At 45.1% G+C, this 20,975-nt stretch overlaps 1 protein-coding gene across 1 annotated transcript in view; it reads left to right on the forward strand.

Annotated features, from left to right (window-relative positions):
* Window positions 1–20,975, forward strand: part of LOC147117256 (uncharacterized) — a 77,773-nt gene that overhangs the window by 37,746 nt on the left and 19,052 nt on the right. Inside the window, exon 2 of the mRNA XM_085988071.1 lies at window positions 17,481–17,660. The gene's annotated coding sequence lies outside the window, so the exon portion shown is untranslated. The remainder of the gene's footprint in view (window positions 1–17,480; window positions 17,661–20,975) is intronic.

The raw sequence follows: 20,975 nt of genomic DNA on the forward strand, positions 1-20,975 counted from the left end.
AATACCTCACAATCAACACCCATAAAGGTCTCTACCAATACAACCGGCTGGTATTCGGGGTAGCATCAGCTCCGGCTATTTGGCAGAGGGCAATGGAACAAGTCCGGCAAGGGATCCCAGGGACCCAGTGTTATTTGGACGACATCCTGGTCACGGGCGAAAATGACAGTGATCACCTTGCCAACCTGGAGCAGGTGCTCACTAGATTGCAGGAATATGGGCTCCGAGCTAACTGCCCCAAATGCGAGTTTTTTAGAAAACAGATCTCGTATTGTGGCCACGTTATCGATAAAGAGTGGTTACATAAGTCCCCAGAGAAGATTGAGGCAGTAGTCAAGGCTCCAGCACCGGAAAATGTGTCACAACTGAGGTCGTTCCTCGGGCTGGTAAACTACTACCATAAGTTCTTGCCAAATTTGTCTACAATACTACACCCACTGAACACCCCACTGCAAACTGGGGTGCCATGGAAGTGGAGTGACGAATGTAGATGAGCTTTCCAGAAGAGCAAAACACTAATCACATCGAAAGAGGTATTGGCCCATTACAACCCGGCATTACCAATTCGGTTGGCATGTGATGCGTCACCCTACGGCATTGGAGCGGTGCTGTCGCACAAATTCTCGGACGGCTCAGAGAGGCCAATAGCCTTTGCATCACGATCACTAACCTCAGCCGAGCGTAACTACGCCCAGATTGACAGGGAGTGGCCCTCATCTCCATGGCAACGGGTGCATATTGATTTTGCTGGTCCATTCATGGACTCAATGATTTTAATAGCCGTGGATGCACAATCGAAATGGCCTGAGGTCATTAAAATGTCCTCCACCACCACGGAGAAAACTATTGCAGTCCTACGGACCATTTTTGCCAGGAATGGCTTGCCAGAACAGATTTGCTCCGACAACGGACCACAGTTTGTGTCCGAAGAGTTCCGGAAGTTCTTGAAAAAGAATGGGGTAAGGCATTACACATCCGCCCCCTATCATCCAGCCACAAATGGATTGGCTGAGATGTTCGTACAAACCTTTAAGAAGGCAATAAAGGCTATGTACAATGACAACATTCCGCTGCAGCACAAGGTGAACAATTTCCTGTTCGCCTACCGGAATGCGACACATGCAGTCACCAACCAGGCCCCAGCCTTGGTGTTCTTTAACCGAAGGTTAAGATCTCGCCTGGATTTGCTCAGACCAAACGTACGAAGAGATGTTGAGAGTAAGCAATTCCATCACATCCATGAGAAGCCAACAAGGAGCTTCAATGTAGGGCAACCAGTCTTGGCCTGCGACTACCGAACAGAAAAATGGCAGCCAGGAATGATATGCACACGGCAGGGCCCACTAATGTACACAGTGGACGTTGGGGAGAGCATCGTGAGACGCCATGCTGACCAGATCCTAGAGTCACAGGAACAAGTCAACCCCATGCCTCGCCCATACGTACCTGGTGATGAACCCGACGTACAGGTCGCATCTACCCCAGAAACAGTAGCATCGGAAGCTGATGAACCAACCAACGACAGGGGGCCAGAATCGCCTCCGCACCAAGAGCAAGACACTCGGGAAAGGCGCTATCCAGAAAGGATCAGGAAGCCTCCCCAAAGACTGAATATATAAATAGACTATTTTCAGCTAATGTTGCATGTTAAAAGTGTTAATTGTAATTAGTTTGATATTTAATTTTTAAATGAGTGTTATGGTACTGTTAATCTAAAAGGGGAGGAATTGTAATGTATATACCTTTAAGGGGGGAACTATCTTTTACAGCTCATGTATACTGCAGTACCGGCAGTGACCACACCTGTCTATAGCACTGAGTAGTAATCTGTACAGATCAGTTCCCGAGTGAGCCACGTTGAGTAAACACCTGTTGTACCGTTCTCCTGCAGTCTGTGTCTTATTATACACGGACACAACAGGGTCATTAAATACATTTAAGGTGGAGATAGACAGATTTTTGCAAGATAAGGGAGTGAAGGGTTATGGGGAGTGGGCGGGGAAGTGGCTTTGAGCCCAAGATTAGCCATGATCTTATTGAATGGCGAAGCAGGCTCGAGGGGCCAAGTGGCCTATTCCTGCTCCTATTTCTTCTGTTCTTATGCAGCTGGAATTAATATATGGTGTGGCCTGATCTATATGGTATCACAGTGAAATAACAGTTCAGCAACAGAGGAAAAGTAGTATTCGTACAGATGGCAGAGTGAGATGTGTGAAGTAGAGGCACTGTTGTGGCCGTAGTGTTTCACCACCAAACCATTTTTTCAAAACATTGTGCCATAGGACTGTTTACTCAGTTGAACAAGCGTTCGTGATTATGTTTAGCATGTAAAGGAGAAAGAACAGTCCACCGATTACTGTAGGGTATCACTGAGCATGGCTTTGTTGGAAATCACTCCTCCTCATCACAAATGATGGTTTCAGTGTCACACTGTGCTGGAAGCTGCAATATATTTAAATATTTTAGGGAGCAAATCACAAAATATAAAATGCAATTTTTATGCTCAAACAAAAAGAGACACTTATGGCAGTGACCGAGTGCCAGCCCAAGTATTCAGAAAATATAGTTTGCAATCTTGAAATATGATAAAGATCAGAAATTGGTGAGACACTAAAGCAAAGAAGAATGGCTGTAAAAAAATGAGACTGCAAACAAAACCTGATATCACACTGCCCCTATAGTGGTTTAACACCAGGTTTCTCCTTCAAAACAAGATTGAAATCATCACATTCATTTAAATACAACAAAAATCTTAATCATAACGCCAACTATATGGCAAATCATTTAAACAGAATATTTCTTACTAGCATGTACACGTCTTGACTAATGATGTGTACTGTGCTGCATAAAGTTCGGTATTCTGATCACAAATCATGTCCTTCCTAAGGGTTGCTGCAATAAGTAAATGTTTCATGTACAGCATCGGATGGATTGATAAGGGCTAAAGAATTGGTTAAATAATTGTTCCGTCAGCACAAAAGATTGTTCAGTAAGCTTGACGAATTGTGATGCTAATTGTTTATTTCCATATCTGTTTAAATTTGGGAAAACTTCTGAAAACAATTATCACAGTGTTTGCTTGTTATTTTTTAGCTTTAAAATTCAATTGATTTATTTATTTGGTGATTTATTTTAGCTTGTCAATGTGAGGGATAGTAGTGCTGGAAAATGAAACGCCTTTCCAAATTTTGTACCCAAAATGAACATTAAGGACTTCTGGGTCAGGTACAACTCCCTGCAGACTGTTGACAACAATGGAGAAGAATTGCTTTTGTTGCTATTTTTAACGGCAAAATAAATCCATCAAGAGGATTTCCTCTGGTTGGTATTTCTAGAAAAATCAGGAAGATGCTCAGGCTGAAATTTCACGACCCTTCCAGCAGACTCCCACAGTAAATTCACTGGAGTGGAAGGGCTGGGAATTAGGCTGGGACTTGGCTTTTCTTGTTCCGAGCCTTCCCTGCCAATTTAAACAAGGCCCTGTTTGAGGCAGAGTCTTCACCTGCCTGAATGTTTTGAAGAAGTGACTAATTGGATAGGTAAAGGGGCTGCAGTGGATGTAATGTGGATTTTCAGAAGGTGTGCAATAAGATGCCTCACAACAGGCCTGTTAGAAAAATTCACTTGTATAGTATAAGTGAAAATTAAGCTAGATAGGTAGCAAGTTGATTGACAGACAGGAAACAAAGGATTAGGGTAACTGGGTGTTGCGTGGACTGGAGTAGGGCTTGTGGTGGTGTACCCCAGGGGTCAGTGTTGGGTCCACCTGGACTTGAGCATAGGGAACACAATCTGTTATTTACTGACAACATAAAAGTAGGGGTTTGGCAAGCAGTGCAGAGGACTGCAAAAGACTTCAGGAAGACATAAACATGCTAATAGAATAGGCAGGCAGGTAGTAGATACAATTTAATGTGAAAAGTGTGAGGGAATACATTTTGGGAGGACAAATAAGAAATGAGAGTATACACTTAATGCAAAGGCACTGAACAGAGTGGATAACAGAGAGACATCGGGGAAAAATAGGGTTGATTTGCACCTCACGTTAGCGCCCGAAGGGGCCGCTAATGGGGCACAAATCACCTAGTGCCCGGGCGCGGCGCCGCTAGCGCCTCCTCGAAATTCAGCGGGAGGTTAGCGGTGGAGGTAGCCAGTAGCGCCCTGCAGCGCTGCGCCTCCAGTGATGCTGTCATCACCGTGTGCAGCGCCCCGCTTGCGCCCCAGCCGCAAACTTCGTTCACACCCCCTGACCTACCACTGGACGCTTTGTCTGACAGGGTCAGGGTGCCGTGTTTGCAGCCGGGGCAGTGCAAATTAAAGGGTAGGTGCTGGGCAGCCATTCTTTTGGGGCCGCCTGCCAGCACCTGCCCCCTTTCGCCGCCTCCTGCGGGGTGCTGGCTGCGATCAGTCAGCCCAGCACCCCTCTTGAGTGCCGGGCTCTTTTGCCAGCACCCCGCTCCCTGGTGGTTCAACAGGGCCCCAGTACGCGCTGCATTAGGCCACTCCCCTTTTATTGGGGCGGGAGGCCTGCAGTACCGCGGCGCTATGTGCCAATGCGTGTGAAGCTGTTGCACGTAGGGCCTCGATATTCAATGGGAGCACCCCAAGAGAGAGGGGGGAACACTTCCAGTAGCCCTGCCTCCTGCTGAGGGCATTACCATTCAATTTTGGGCACGGGGGCGCTAACTATTTCAGGGTGCTAAAAAAGTAGCGCCCTGGCGAAGTTAGTGCACTAAAGGGGGCGCAACCCAACTTTTCCCCCATAAGGTTCAAATATATAATTCCTTGAAAGTGTGAATGTAAGTAGATAAAACCATAAAAAAGACAACAGAGTTTTGAGGTTTCTAAATAGAGGCATGGGGTAAAAGAGTAAAGAAATAATGCTGAATTTATACAAAACATTGGTCAGGCCCTAGTTAGACTATTGTGTGCAGTTTTAGGTGCCCTGTTATAGAAAGGACATTAAAGCCAGAGGTGGGAAACTATAGTGGTGATTTTAACCTTGCCTAACCACCAGAAACTGCGGACAGGCAGATAAAAATCACCCAGGAGACTTACCCATTGATGTCCTTCTCCCTTCTCACAGTCTTCTCTTTTAACCTGCTCTTCTGAGCAGACAGGAAGGACAACCGCTGGAAACCGGCAGGTGTCCTTCTTTAAATATGAAGATCGGTCTCTGAACGTCATTGGGACCTGACTGTTAGTGGTCTGAGTGGGGAAACAAACATATCTTTCCCACCAGGGCAACCTATTGGGAAGAAGAGCCAGGACATAAGAGTTTTATTTTAGAGGATAAGCTGTAACTGGTCCATGTTGGCCTCGAAGTCAGTTTACATCCATTTTCCCTGATGATACAGTGACAGATGTTTTAGTATTGCAGTCTGGGAAGACGTTATAAATGGTGGATGCAGGATCAGATCTTTGGCTACAATGCCAGGGACGCCAAAATTAACAGTTGAAGAAATGGAGACATTTTCACTCTATACCATGCCAAGTATCAGACGATAGTTGCAAAAAGGACGCCACATGTGATTTTGAAGACCTTCAGCATTGATTTAAAGTTTCTACAATGGCCTTGAAATTGCAAAATTCAAAAGTAACTGGTAATAATGAATTTAAATGTCATCATTTAATTACTTTTATGCAATAAAGTCCAGGATAAAACTCTCATATACACGTTTGCTCCAATAATTGGTCCCAGATAGCTGACCAATAAATAAGTACAGACCATATTTTTATGCAGTATTCAGCAAAACTGGTCGAATGTGAAAAATGTAATACTGCGTAAAAAGTGTACTTGAATGGCTTGTATCCAAAGATATATTTGTTATTTTTAACCCCTAGTTTAATGGGGAATGTTCAATTCATGACAATCTAATAAATGTCATCCTATCCCTGGTGTACAAGTATTTGCTGGCCAGTGATCTGGGACATCTAGTTTGACTAAATAATGCAGTGAGTGAGATTATCATCAGAATCTATAAAGCAGCAGCTGTACCACTTTCTGTCCTCTCTTCTTTGCAATTGCACTAAATGAAAGAATGGCAAAACATGCAATTAACTGGTAAGAATTAATTTAAATGCTAGCATTTAATTACTTTTATGCAATAAAGTCCATGATAAAGATCACATATGCAGCCTTATTGTTCATTGCTGCCAAATTATAATATATTTCAGCTATATGTTTTACAACTTTACACAGTTCGTTGATAAAATGCCTAATTGTTTGCATATGGCCATCTTGGATGATTATAAATGTACAAAACTACTAAGCCAAGCTGTGTGATACTCTAATATGTAGGAATGCATACCTGCCAATGGCCCAGGGAGTGATGACTGTGCCCCACAATGCATTGCATGTTACCTCTTCTGCACAGGTGCAGAAACATCATGAATGCACAGTAGAAATCATGTCCATTGTATTGTGGGGGAGTTTTAGAAACAGGAAAATAGGAGCAGGAGTAGGCCATTCGGCCCTTTGAGCCTGCTCCTCCATTCAATATGATCATGGCTGATCCTCTATCTCAATACCATATTCCCGTTCTCTCCCCATACCCCTTGACGCCTTTTGCATCTAGAAATCTATCTATCTCCTTCTTAAATATATTAAGTGACTTGGCCTCCACAGCCTTCTGTGGTAGAGAATTCCACAGGTTCACCACCCTCTGAGTGAAGAAATTTCTCCTCATCTCAGTCCTAAATGTCTGATCCCCTTATCCTGAGACTGTGACCCCTCGTTCTAGACCCCCCTGCCAGGGGAAACATCCTCCTTGCATCCAGTCTGTCTAGCCCTATCAGAATTTTATACGTTTCAATGAGATCCCCTCTCATTCTTCTAAACTCTAGTGAATACAGGCCTAGTCGACCCAATCTCTCCTCATATGACAGACCTGCCATCCCAGGAATCAGTCTGGTGAACCTTTGCTGCATTCCCTCTATGGCAAGTATATCCTTTCTTAGGTAAGGAGACCAAAACTGCCCACAGTACTCCAGGTGTGGTCTCACCAAGGCCCTGTACAACTGTAGTAAGATGTCCTTGCTCCTGTACTCAAATCCTCTTGCAATGAAGGCCAACATACCAGTTGCCTTCCTAACTGCTTGCTGCACCTGCATGTTTGCTTTCAGTGACTGGTGTACAAGGACACCCAGGTCCCTTTGTACATCAACATTTCCCAATCTAACACCATTTAAATAATAGTCTGCCTTTCTGTTTTTCCTAGCAAAGTGGATAACTTCACATTTATCCACGTTATACTGCATCTGCCATGTATTTGCCCACTCACTCAACTTGTCTAAATCGCCTTGAAGCGTCTTTGCATCCTCCTCACAACTCACAATCCCACCTAGTTTCGTGTCGTCAGCAAACTTGGAACTATTACATTTGGTTCCCTCATCCAAATCATTGATATATATTGTGAATAGCTGGGGCCCAAGCACTGATCCCTGCAGTACCCTACTAGTCACCACCTGCCACCCCAAAAAAGTCCCATTTATTCCTACTCTCTGTTTCCTGTCTGTTAACCAATTTTCAATCCATGCCGGTATATTACCCCCAATCCCATGTGCTTTAATTTTGCACACTACCCTCTTATGTGGGACTTTATCAAAGGCCTTCTGAAAATCCAAATACACCACATCCACTGGTTCTCCCTTATCCATTCTACCAGTTACATCCTCAAAAATCTCCAGTAGGTTTGTCAAACACGATTTCTCCTTCATAAATCCATGTTGAATTTGTCTAATCCCGTTGATATTTTCTAAGTGCCCTGTTATCACATCCTCTATAATAGACTCTAGCATTTTCCCTACTACTGATGTTAGGCTAACCGGTCTGTAGTTCCCTGTTTTCTCTTTCCCTCCCTTTTTAAATAGTGGGGATACATTTGTCACCCTCCAATCTGCATGAACTGTTCCATAATCTACAGCATTTTGGAAGATGACAACCAATGCATCCACTATTTCCACGGCTACCTCTTTTAGTACTCTGGGATGCAGATTATCAGGCCCTGGGGATTTATCGGCTTTTAGTCTCATTAATTTCTCCAGCACTATTTTTTTACTACTACTAATTTCGTTTAATTACTCCTTCTCACTAGACCCTTGGTTCCCTAGCATTTCTGGGAAGATATGTGTGTCCTCTTCTGTGAAGACAGAACCAAAGTATTTGTTTAATTGCTCTGCCATTTCCTTGTTCCCCATTATAAATTCTCCAGTTTCTGACTGTAAGGGACCTACATTTATCTTCACTAATCTTTTTCTTTTTACATACTTGTAGAAGCTTTTACAGTCTGCTTTTATGTTCCTTGCAAGTTTACTCTCAAGGAATGATGTGTGAACCGAGACTAGAAAGGTTGGATGCTTGATCAAGATGCAGGTGGTTGGAAACTATGGCTGTGCTAGTTAGAGAGCTCTGCATCTTTCAGCTCTGGGAAAAAATAGCAGATTGTGCTGTGATTCTTCAGTAAGAAAAAGAAAAAACTTACGTTAATAATAAAATTAAAATTAAATTATAAGGAACATAAAACAAAATAGTAAAATATTTTACAGGCACACCAATAAAAAAAGGAAGGTTGGGATGGGAATAGGGCCATTAAGGGATGGACAGGAAAATACCACAGGTAACGATAGAGAGATGGCAGAAATATTAAATAATTATTTTGCTTCCGTATTTACCAGGGAGATAGAACAGGTGGGCATGACATTGGATGATGAGATTTGTAATGAGATAAGTGCATTTAAAATAAAAAGAGGGAATATATTAAATAAACTAATAAAACTCAAAGAGGATAAAACCCCATGTCCGGATGGATTGCATCCACGCATTTTAAAAGATTCTAGGGAAGAGATAGCAGAGGCATTACTGCACATATTTAATAATTCGTTGGAAAAAGGTAAGTGCCAGAGGAATGGTGGATAGCTAACATAATGCCGATATTTAAGAAGTGGGATAGAACATGTCCTGGGAATTATAGACCAGTCAGCTTAACATCGGTGGTAGGAAAAATAATGGAATGCCTACTAAAGGAGAGAATAGAAGAACATCTAGAAACCAAAAATATAATAATGAAAAGTCAGCATGGATTTCAAAAGGGAAAGTCTTGCTTGACAAACTTATTGCATTTTTTGAAGAGGTAACAGAGAGAGTAGACAAGGGTAATGCAGTAGATGTAATTTATCTGGATTTTCAAAAGGCCTTCGATAAGGTACCCCATAATAGGCTGATGAACAAGGTCAGAGAATGCGGAGTCAGGGAATAAGTAGCAGAATGGATTGCTGGCTGGCTTCAGGACAGAAAGCAGAGAGTAGGAGTAAAGGGTAGCTATTCACAGTGGCAGAAGGTGGGCAGTAGTGTTCCACAAGGATCAGTTCTGGGACCACTGCTGTTCACAATTTACATTAACGATTTAGACTTTGGAATCAAAAACACAATTTCTAAATTTGCGGATGACACCAAATTGGGGGGGGGATAGTCAATACTGAGGAGGACTGCAACAAGTTACAGGAGGACATTAATAAACTTGCAGAATGAGCATATAATTGGCAAATGAAGTTCAACACAGATAAATGTGAGGTATTGTAGGAATGGAGGTTCCTATCAAAAAGACTGAGTTCGACTCAGGTAATTAAATTAATGAACTTTAATGAAACCAAACTGTTAAGTCTGTGTGTCCCAGTTATGCTTATTATAAATCACTGGGCACAGACCACAAGAATAACTTTAACAGGTCTTTACTATTCGGAGGTCAGGGCTGAACTGCCCAGTAAATCACTACACAACGCTTATATACCGGTGTGGTCACCACCGGTACTACAGTATACAGCAGCCAAGAGAAAGTAGTACATCTCTTAAGGTAGTTCTCTTAAGGTGGAACAGGTTACATACACCACAATCCTCCCTTTTTAGCTTAACAGTTATATCCCCATTTAACATAACATAATAACATATAGATATATATATATATACAACTTCATGCAAAACAGTTCAAAGATTCAGTCTCTGAGTAGGCCTCCTGATTCAAGTTGGATAACGCCTTTCAGGGGTCTCTGATTCTTGTTGCTGGGGTGACTCATCTAGTTGATCTCTTATGGATTGGACATCATCAGGTACATTCACTTCTGAGGTAGATGCTTCAGGTTCACTAACTTCTTCCACGGTTGTCTCTGCCGTAACCCTGGGTTCGACCCTTGTTCTCGATTCTACCAGTTGGTCAGCATGACGCCGTATTACATTTTCACCAATATCTACCGTGTACATCAGGGGTCCTTGTCTGGCCCGAATTGTTCCAGATTGCCATTTCTCGTTTTTATAGTCCCGGGCTAACACTGGTTGTCCTATTTTGAAACTCCGTGTGGTCTTGTTATTTATATGCTGGAACTGTTTGTTTTCAACTTCCCTCCGCACATTTGGTTTTAACAAGTCCAACCTGGACCGCAACCTCCTGTTATAGAACATCATGGCAGGACTTTGGTTTGTCACTGCATGAGTGGCGTTTCGATATGCCAGTAGGAATTTGTCCACCTTGTGTTGTAGTGGAATCTGATCTTCGCTCATGGCCTTTATTGCTTTTTTGAACGTTTGTACAAATCTCTCGGCCAACCCGTTTGTAGCTGGATGATATGGGGCAGAGGTATAATGTTTCACCCCATTCTTCTTCATGAATCTCTGGAATTCTTCTGACACGAACTGCGGTCCGTTGTCTGAACATATTTGTTCTGGCAATCCATTTGTTGCAAATATCATTCTTAGCACCACGATCGTCTTTTCCAAGGTAGTGGTAGTCATCTTAATCACTTCTGGCCATTTAGAATGTGCGTCCACCGCAATTAAAAACATGGAGTCCATGAATGGACCAGCAAAGTCAATATGTACACGTTGCCATGGGGTTGAAGGCCATTCCCATGGATGCAGCGGTGCAATCGGAGGTGCATTTTGCACTTTTTTGGCACCCTGAGCAGCTTTTCGTCAGATCCTCTATCTGTTGGTCGATACCCGGCCACCACACATAAGCCCTAGCAAGGCTTTTCATCTTGACTCCCCCCAGATGACCTTCACGCAGTTCCTTTAGAACTCTCTCTCTTAACTTAGGAGGAATAATCACCCTTGTTCCATACATCAATGTTCCTTGACAGACGGACAGCTGTTCTCGTCTTGCTGAGAATGCCGGTAACAGTGGATCACCATGTGCTGGCCATCCTTTCACTGTCACTTCGTAGACCCGGGACAGTGTCGGGTCGTTCCTGGTTTCTCTTTCAATACTTGCATTGGTGACTGGTAAACATTCGATGATGGTCGAGTGAAATAACTCAACAGGGTCAACCATCGGTGCCTCCTCCTCTGTAGGTAGTGGCAGGCGCGACAGCCCATCAGCATTACCATGCTGCTTTGTACCTTTGAATTCGATCTGATATTGATGTGCCCCTAGGAAAAGGGACCATCTCTGGAGTCTCTGTGCTGTCATCACCGAAACACCCTTCTTAGGGTTAAAAATGGATACCAACGGCTGGTGGTCTGTCAGAAGCGTAAACTTTTGGCCCTGCAGGTAATGATTAAACTTCTTTACTCCCCACACAAGGCTGAGAGCCTCCCTATCTATCTGAGCATAGTTGCGCTCAGCGGAGGTCAATGATCTGGATGCGAATGCAACTGGCCTCTCTAGGCCATTTGGCAACTTGTGTGAGAGTACTGCCCCAATACCATATGGAGAAGCATCACAAGCCAAACGAATAGGCAGCGTTGGGTTGAAGTGAGCCAACACTTCCTCTGAGGTGATCAATGCCTTGCTTTTACGAAAGGCCCTCTTACAGTCCTCGCTCCACTTCCATGGTACTCCCTTCTGCAAAAGAGCGTTCAGCGGGTGCAGCACCGTGGATAAATTTGGCAGAAACTTATGGTAATAGTTAATCAACCCTAGGAACGACCTCAACTGGGATACATTATCCGGAGCGGGAGCCTTCACAACAGCTTCGATCTTGTCAGGAGACTTATGAAGCCCCTCCTGGTCAATGACATGACCACAGTACGAGATCCGCTTCTGAAAGAACTCACATTTCTGGCGATTAACTTGAAGTCCATATTCTTTCAATCTGGTGAGCACCAGTTCCAAATTTGCAAGGTGTTCCTCGTCATCATCTCCTGTAATCAGAATATCATCCAGGTAACATTGTGTGCCTGGAATTCCCTGTAATACCTGCTCCATGGCCCTCTGCCAAATTGCTGGAGCCGATGCCACTCCAAAAACCAGTCTATTATACCGGTACAAGCCTCTATGCGTGTTGATCGTGAGATACTGGCGTGACTCTTCCTCAACTTCCATCTGTAAGTACGCCTGCGCCAGGTCTATCTTGGTGAAGTGTTTCCCGCCAGACAACGAAGCGAAGATATCCTCAATCTGCGGAAGTGGATACTGCACCGTGTGAAGCACCGGATTAACAGTGATCTTGAAATCTCCACAGATGCGAACCTTCCCCGGTTCCCCCGGCTTGTTGCTCGATGAACGCTTCATGACGGGGACAATGGGCGTGGCCCACTCACTCCAGTCTACCTTAGACAGTACTCCTGAACGTTCTAGCCCTTCCAGCTCAGCTTCCACAGCAGGTCGTATCGCATAAGGTACCGGTCTGGCTTTGAAACATTTCGGGTTTGCATGTTCTTCAACCTTGATGTTTGCCGTAATTCCTCTCAGTGTTCCCAGTCCCTGTTGGAACAGCTCTTTAGCATCGTCCAATATTCTGGACAATCATTTAGGTTTGACATCTTTTTTACCGGAATCTACCGTTAGTGCTTTTAAGGAATGCCAGTCCATATTTATTTTCCTAATCCACTCCCGTCCCAGTAGTGGTGGACCTCCCTCAGGTAGCACATATAAGTCCATTCCTCGGCTTTCTTTGCCCTTGTGGACCACCTTTACCTCTATCTTCCCGATGGGGTATACTCTTTGCCCCGTGTATGTTTTCAATACAATCTCCGTATCCCGTAGGGGAATATGTGGGAATAACCTTTTGTAATCTTGCTTATTCATGACCGTCAATGCCGATCCAGTGTCCAATTCCATCTTCACTTGGACTCCTGCTATCTGAAGTGTGACCCAGATTGTTTGGAGGTCTGCTTCATTACCAACATTGTGTACTCTTAGACTACCCAGTTCATTACTGCTGGAGTCTGAATTTGACTTCTGTTCGTTCGAACTGTTCTCTGTCACCTTGTGTACCTTTCTGTACTTTTCCTGCGGTGACTTTTTGTTGCTGGTCTTCTTTCCTGACCGGCATACTTTAGCTATGTGACCAAGCCTGCCACATTTTCTGCATTCCTGATTTTTGAACCAGCACTGGTTCTGATCGTGCGTTGTCTTTCCACAACAATAACATTTTACTGTACCCAAGACCATTTGATTGGTGCTGAGTTCCGGTGACCGTAGCTGCATTTCCGCAGTGCCTCTCACTGCGGCTTCGTGCGATGCTGCAATAGTGACAGCTTTATCAAGCGTAAGATCATTTTCCTCAAGCAGTCGCTTTTGTGTTCCTTCTTTTAACAATCCACACACAAATTTATCTCTCAGCGCATCTGCTAGTCCTGTTCCAAACTGACAGTACTTTGATAGCTTACGCAGTTCAATTAAAAATTCAGCGTTGCTTTCGTCTTTCAGCTGCGTTCTTCTGTAAAATTTAAATCGTTCCGCTATCATCAGCGGCGTGGGGTTTAAATGATTTTTCAGGACAGTAACAATATTCGCGAAAGTCTGATCCGCCGGTTTATCTGGTGATAGAAGGTGCTTCAATAGCCCGTATGTCTTCACACCCATTGAGCTTAATAAGGTTAGTGCTTTCTCAACATCTGGTACCTTATTTGCTTTACAATAAACTTCCATGCGTTCTACATACTTGGTCCAATCTTCGATATCACTATCAAAGGTATTAATGTTCCCATGTTTAGGCATCCTTGCAAGTTTTTAAATTTTTCTTTTTCTCAAAATGGCGGCTTCCTGCGCTTGTCTTCTTCCCCCGCCTACTAAAATGGCGGCTTCCTGCGCTTGGCGGTCTTTCCCGCGCTCGTCTTCTTCCCCCGCCGACTACAATGGCGGATTCCCGCGTTTGCCTTCTTCCCCCCGCTGGCTGCAATGGCGATTGCCGTGCTGCTGCCGTTCTCACCTCCCCAGTGGTTCTCAATTCCCCGACGCTGCTTTTACTCCCCCGCGGTTCCCGTGGGCATTCACGCTTCCCCTGCTGTTGCGCCTCTCAGCCCCGCATGCAGCCCGGTCCTTTACACCGGCTGCGTTTGAGTTCTCCGCGGCTCTCGTGCCTTAAGCTGCCCCAGTCGCTGCGCCTCTCGGCCTCGATTGCAGCCCGGCCCTTTTCACCGGCCGTGGTCGAGCTCTCCACCCTTTTTCCTCCGTTTTCCCTCCCCACTCCACAGTCAACGCGGCCGACTTTCTGCTCGTGTCGCTGATCGGCTTACCCACCACCGTGGTAGAAGGGATGATCACTGCCTGTCGCTGATGGAGGGCTTCGTGGTCAGAATTTTTTTTCTTTTTAACCCGGGTTCTCGATGCCTCCCGTGCGATGGTGCTCAGCAGGATGATGAGGGCGGATGCCTCTTCTCGACGCCCGTTCTGAGGACGAAGCTGCCTTGGATGTAAAACTGCCGCAGGGTAAGATCGGACTCGTCACCACTGTTAAGTCTGTGTGTCCCAGTTATGCTTATTATAAACCACTGGACACAGACCACAAGAATAACTTTAACAGGTCTTTACTATTCGGAGGTCAGGGCTGAACTGCCCAGTAAATCACTACACAACGCTTATATACCGGTGTGGTCACCACCGGTACTACAGTATACAGCAGCCAAGAGAAAGTAGTACATCTCTTAAGGTAGTTCTCTTAAGGTGGAACAGGTTACATACACCACACAAACGAGTTTAAACTGGAAACTGCTAGAACACATCAATAACAGGTCTACTCTCCTTGAGGGCTCCACGAGGACAGATCCTCTGGTCCGGAGACTGACGTCATGACGTCATCACGTTCTTCCCGCCATTGGGGCATCATGTGACTAACGGCATGACGTCATCACGTTGAAACCGTGCTGTAAAGGTAACTAGGCATTGTACAGTCAAACAGTGTAATTAAAGGTACAGGCACAGACAGTAACTACATTGCTGTTAAAGGAATTATGTACAACCGCTCTGAGTCCTTTGGTGGCTCCGCCACAGCATTACATTTTGGTAGGAAGAATAGGGAGGTCATTTATCACTTGGAGGGTGCGAGTCTCGGTGGGGTAGAGGAACAAAGGGATCTAGGAGTACAAATGCACAAATCACTAAAAATTGCGACACAGGTTAGCAAGGCCATAAAAAAAGCAAACCAAGCACTAGGGTTTATTTCTAGAGGTATAGAATTGAAAAGTAGGCAAGTTATGCTAAACCTGTATCAAACCTTGATAAGATCACACGTGGAGTACTGCGTTCAGTTCTGGTCACCATATTATAAAAAGGATATAGAGACACTGGAGAGGGTGCAGAGAAGATTTACAAGGATGATATCAGAAATGCGAGGGTATATATATCAGGAATGGATGAACAGGCTGGGTCTCTTTTCTCTTGAAAAATGAAGGCTGAGGGGTGACCTAATAGAGGTCTTTAAAATTATGAAACATTTTGATAGAGTGGATACAGAAAGAATGTTTCCACTTATGGGGAAGAGCATAACTAGAGACTATCAATATAAAATAGTCACCAAGAAATCCAACAGGGAATTCAGAAAAAACTTCTTTACCCAAAGAGTGGTGAGAATGTGGAACTCGCTACCACAGGGAGTGGTTGAAGCGAATTGTATTGAAGCATTTAAGGGGAGGCTGGACAAGCATATGAGGGAAAATGGAATAGAGGGTTATGCTGATAGATTTAGATGATGAAAGACAGGAGGAGGCTCATATGGAGCATAAACAGCGGCATGGACTGGTTGGGCTGAATGGCCTGTTTCTGTGCCATATATCCTATGTAATCCTTTGTAATAGAAGCAAAGTTCTTCATCAATCTATTGAGAGCTAGATTTCCTCTGTGGTTTAGCACCAAAATAGTATAACGAAACTTCAATTCCACCCGTTAGTGTAACTCTGTCATGAAACAGCCCAAATTTCCTCAGTGCACTTTCATTACATATTCCTGACACTGCTTTCTCCCTCTATAGGCAGTTAGCCTCTGGAAGAGAGGAGGAAATTCTAATGCTGTGGTAGCAACTGAAAGGATAAAGGCAGACATTAACCTTGATAATAAACCTCCACCCGCTTTCCCCATAACAGGCTGGAGAGGGTCTCAGGGAAAGGGTTGAAGAGTTGAATATGGGGAACGCGACCCCAACACGACGCGCACACACACCCACCATCTTTTTTATGGCAGCTGATATCCGGCTGTCTGAGTGTCCCATCATGGAGAGGCAGGACATTTAATTAACATATTTAAATCGGGCTCCCACAGTGCAATTGGGATCCCAATTTAAAACTTACGGTTGCTGTGTGGGTTGCCAAGGCGTTGGGAAACTCATCAGTGAAAGGGACGTGGAACCTGCCGGCTCCACAAGATATTGCCTGTTTCAGCACTCCTTGTAGGCCAGGAGATGCTCAAGGAACTATTTGGCCTTTCCCAGGCCTGATGGCCAAAGCCCCCCACACAGCCCTCCTGATTTCCCACTTCCCCCCAGTCCTGCCGATCACGAGCCTCTTCCCTCCTTCTTATCGCGGACTGTCTCCCCACCTCGATTGCCAGCTCTCTCCCTACTCCTGATCATGGACCTCTTCAACTTCCTGAGTGCCAGGGACTGTCCCCAAGGGTCCCCAGCTACTGCCACCTGCTGCTGGTGTCCCCTCCACCCGCCGTCCAGGCTCTCCGTTTGGCTGGCTGCCGGGTGGGAAAAGGAGCTAAGAAATGTTAATGAGGTTCTGCCGTTAAGTTCAGCAGGACCTCCGCGTCCTTGGCCTTGCTGGGTTTTTCAGCCTTTCTTAGCCTCAGCCACAGCCACCCCTTAAATATTGGAGCCATTGGCCGCAATTTTCCTAATGGAGGCGGCTTGAGTGCAGGTCTGCCGCTCGGAGGCTTTCCGACCCGCTCCCGGCTGCCGCCTCCCACAACTTACGTTTTTTCCTAAATTGGCCTCGTTACGGCCGACGTGTGGGTCCCTCCAGGCAATTGCTTGGAGGCTGTCAGTTTCTCGCATCTGATGACGCATTGTTTGGATGAAAATTTAAAGGGGCAATGTCCCCTTTGGGAAAAATGGCAATGTGATGGTTTGGTGCTGTAAAATATAGAAAGGGGAGTTGACAGCGTCTGTTCTGAACTAAATTTAATGAATTAAATTGCTGGTCAAATTATTCCAGAAAGATTTTAATGATTTTTTTATATATCAATTTCTTATCTGACTATGAAATGAAAAAGATGCCAGATTTGTTCCAATCATTGGCTTAGTGATATTAATGCTTTTTTCTCTCAAAGGTGCTGGGAGCTGCAGAAACAGCAGCTCCAATAACTAAGGCTGCCCCCAGGTACAATGAGGGCTCTCTCCATGCTCTTGTTGAGGGAGTTAGAGGACGTCAGGCGCTCCTTTTCCCTGGAAACGGAAGGAGGAGGCCACCACAGTAAACCAAGGCAGCTTGGCTGCAAATTGCTGAGGAGGTGAGCTCGAAGTCTGTGTGCAGACGTACATGGGTTCAGTGTGGAAAAAGGTTTAATGATCTGCTGAGATCACCTAAAGTGTAGCCTCTGTGTTCTGGGAAATGGAAGTTCAAGAGTGAGAACTCAGGGCGATTTCCATATAGAATGTTGGTAGTGACACTGAGCGCAAACCACCGTTTATTGGACAGATGATGCATGGGATTTTGAGAGTGTCGGACTTATATTCATCTCCATGTGCCAGCCACCTGTGGTTGAAATGTAAGATTACCTGAATCTGGCATGGATGAGTGTATCCCTTGCCTGACGGCCAGCAATGTGGTCGTCTGCTGCTGGATTGGCCACATCTGACGCTGCAAGGCGTCACTCCCATCCTTCACCTCACCCTCTTCCTCGTCCTCTTCCTCATCTTCTTCATCATCCTCTACATCTTCATCCAAGGAGGCTGTGTGCTGAGCCACCTGCTCATCCGGCAGCACCAGGCTGCGCTGCTCTTCCTCCGAATCTGGCTGAGAGGATGTAAATGGTTCCCATCCCATTGTTATAGATTTCAGTTGAAGCAAGAAGCTTGCAAGCGCACAGTCAAAGTGGCCTGAAATTATTCCAATCAGTTCAAACAGCAGATGTGTATCAGCTTGACCAGTCACAAGGTAAGTAGATTTGCAAAATCTTATCCCAAACCTCCAACAACAGAGTTGTTGCATTTGAATGCCATCCATGTTACAGGAGCACTTTTAAAGTTCTGCACCAATAATGACTAAAGATCATGTCCTCCACCAACTCGTCTCCCTGCAACTGGAATGTTTCTGACAAGATGGGAAACAGGAGCCAGAGGCAGGAAAATGGGAAACCTCTGTCAAAATAGGATATCAAGGCAGTTAACAGGCTCTTAACTGCCTTAACTACCTGTCCCACCAGTTGGAGACGGGTCAGTTTGGGAGCAGCTGAACAGACACTCAGGAAAATCGCGTGGGGGCGAGATGGAGGCGGGTTGGGTGTCTGAAGCCATTTTTTCCCATTTTACCAGCTGACACGCCTCCAAACCCACCTCCTCAGGGCTGGTAAAATCGAGCCTATTGGTTCACAGAAAAGTTTGATGCTTTTGCAGGTCACAAATTTTAGAACTCTTCATTTGAGGTGTGACTATTGGTAATCTGGCTGAGGAGGATCCAGCTTTTAGGCCCCAAGGGAAGGAGGCCCACAAAGGGCATGATCCAGGCTGATGGAAGGAGATAATCTTGGCAGCGAATGTTACCTCCAGCAAACCCCTTATGGTTGTTTACTGCTGTCCAGGGCAGCTGAGGTAACAGGAGGCAGTCATATCTTACAACAGTGCGCAATTATAAGCATGTTTCCCATTTGCAGCCACCTTGCCCTTACGATGGTGAACAGCATCTGCAACTTACTGTTTCATAGCAGTAGGTCCCGCAATACCCTTCACATTCACTTCCTTCTCCTGCAAGTGCTCCTTTACTCACAGCTGAACAGGTAGTGGAAGACTCACATGATATGTTGTGATATCATTGCCAACATCTATTCTCAGCCCCATGAAGTTTCATGCCTTCTGACACCTGGGCTGGATTCCATATGACGGCACGCAGACTACTTTCATTTCCTCTACTTTCTTCTTAACAGGGAAACAGCCCACAACCTAAGGCAAGCAGCTAACCCTCAGTCCGCCAAGGCTCCTGTTGCAAATCATCAGTCAACCATCACTTTGTGTCGCACATTTCTCTGTGGATGCTGCAGATTGTGATCCATGTCACTTAATGGGAATGTACTCAGTTTACCAGGCAAAGACCTTCTGGAGGATATTTCCACTTCCTTCATGTGCACTGCCCGCCCATCTAAACGGAAAACTATGGCCTAGAAATTGCGGTCGGAGACGCACCTCCGGAGTACACGTCTGACCTGCGAAACAATTATGAAAGGACGTCCTGGCGCCCAGGCTGCGAAAAGTTGTGGTCTCAGGCCTTGAGATGGAGGGCAGCGCAATGGCCCAGGGATCCCAGGGACACAGGCTGGTCAGAAGCATACCTGGGATCACGTGGGCCCAGTCCTCCAATGACAAAAGAGAATTCCATTTCAATCATTTACAAAGGGAATCCCCTAATGATATGCAATGGAATCCCCAAATCTATAATTATACAATTTACAGAAATTGAATTTTATTCATAAGTACCTTTATTGCATGTTGTGGAGTATTTTAAACCAACACTCGACACAAGGTTTTTAGATCATTATTCAAATGGTCTTTATTACACCGGTGGGGAGATAACCAGCAGACTCCTCTCTATTTATGTACCGGCGAGATCCGTCTACATAAAAGGTGTTCTCGGGACTCTCAAAGGGTGTCTCCGATATAATTCCTCTGATTTCCTCATCTATTACTAACTGGCACTCATGTGCTTCACCTTCCGATAACATCCCATCCGTGGGATTGACTCTATGTTCCCTTATAATCTGGACTAAGCTGTCCTTGGGTATTAATACTGCTTCCCAAGCCATCCTCCTTCTGTCTGATACAGCCTTCATTTTGCCTGTGTTTAGTAGGTCCACCACTGTGTGTTGTGTGTGTAGCATCAGCTGTCCTGACATAGTGACGGGCTTGCAGATTCACACTGCCCATGCGGTACAGTCTAAGGCCGCCACACATCTCGCCATTTCTTTAACTACGGGGGTTTGTTGGGTGGAGTAATAGGCAATCAGCCTCATTCCTCCCCCGTATTCTTGTGTGACTAAGGCATTATAGAAATTTCCATCTACACTGTAGTTTATATGGCATGGTTTGACTATATTCGGTAATCCTAATGCGGGTGCGGACATCAGGGCTGCTTTTAATTTTGTGTAAGCCTCGTCCTGCTCTGATTCCCATTCTATCTTATAAGTGGTGGGTCTCCCCCCTTTAACTAACCGTTGTATCGGCTCCGCTTTCCCTGCAAAGTCTGGTATAAAATTTCTGCAGTAGTTAAATAGTCCCAACACTTTCCTTACTCCCCTGATGGTTACTGCCCTTGGCATGTCTTTTATAGCTGTTTTCCTTTCCTGGGGGAGAGCTTTGTATCCCTGGCTGATTTCATGTCCGAGGTATTTTACCTGGGACATCCCGACCTGTGCCTTTTTGGGGGTTTATCTTAAATCCCGCTTCTTTGAGTGTCTGTAGGGTGCTACATCCTGACACCATTTCCCGTCCCTGTATTGTGGAGCCAATTGACCCCAGTTTTATTTGCTCAATTTTGCTCTTACCGGTCCTGCAACATCCCGATTGTGGAAGTTGTGACATATTCTCATTTCTCTTAGTTTCTACCAAATTTCTGC

Source organism: Somniosus microcephalus, chromosome 5 (genome assembly GCF_052327205.1).
Source record: "Somniosus microcephalus isolate GS21.2 chromosome 5, FLI_Smic_1.0, whole genome shotgun sequence".
In the NCBI taxonomy this organism is placed as follows: domain Eukaryota; kingdom Metazoa; phylum Chordata; class Chondrichthyes; order Squaliformes; family Somniosidae; genus Somniosus; species Somniosus microcephalus.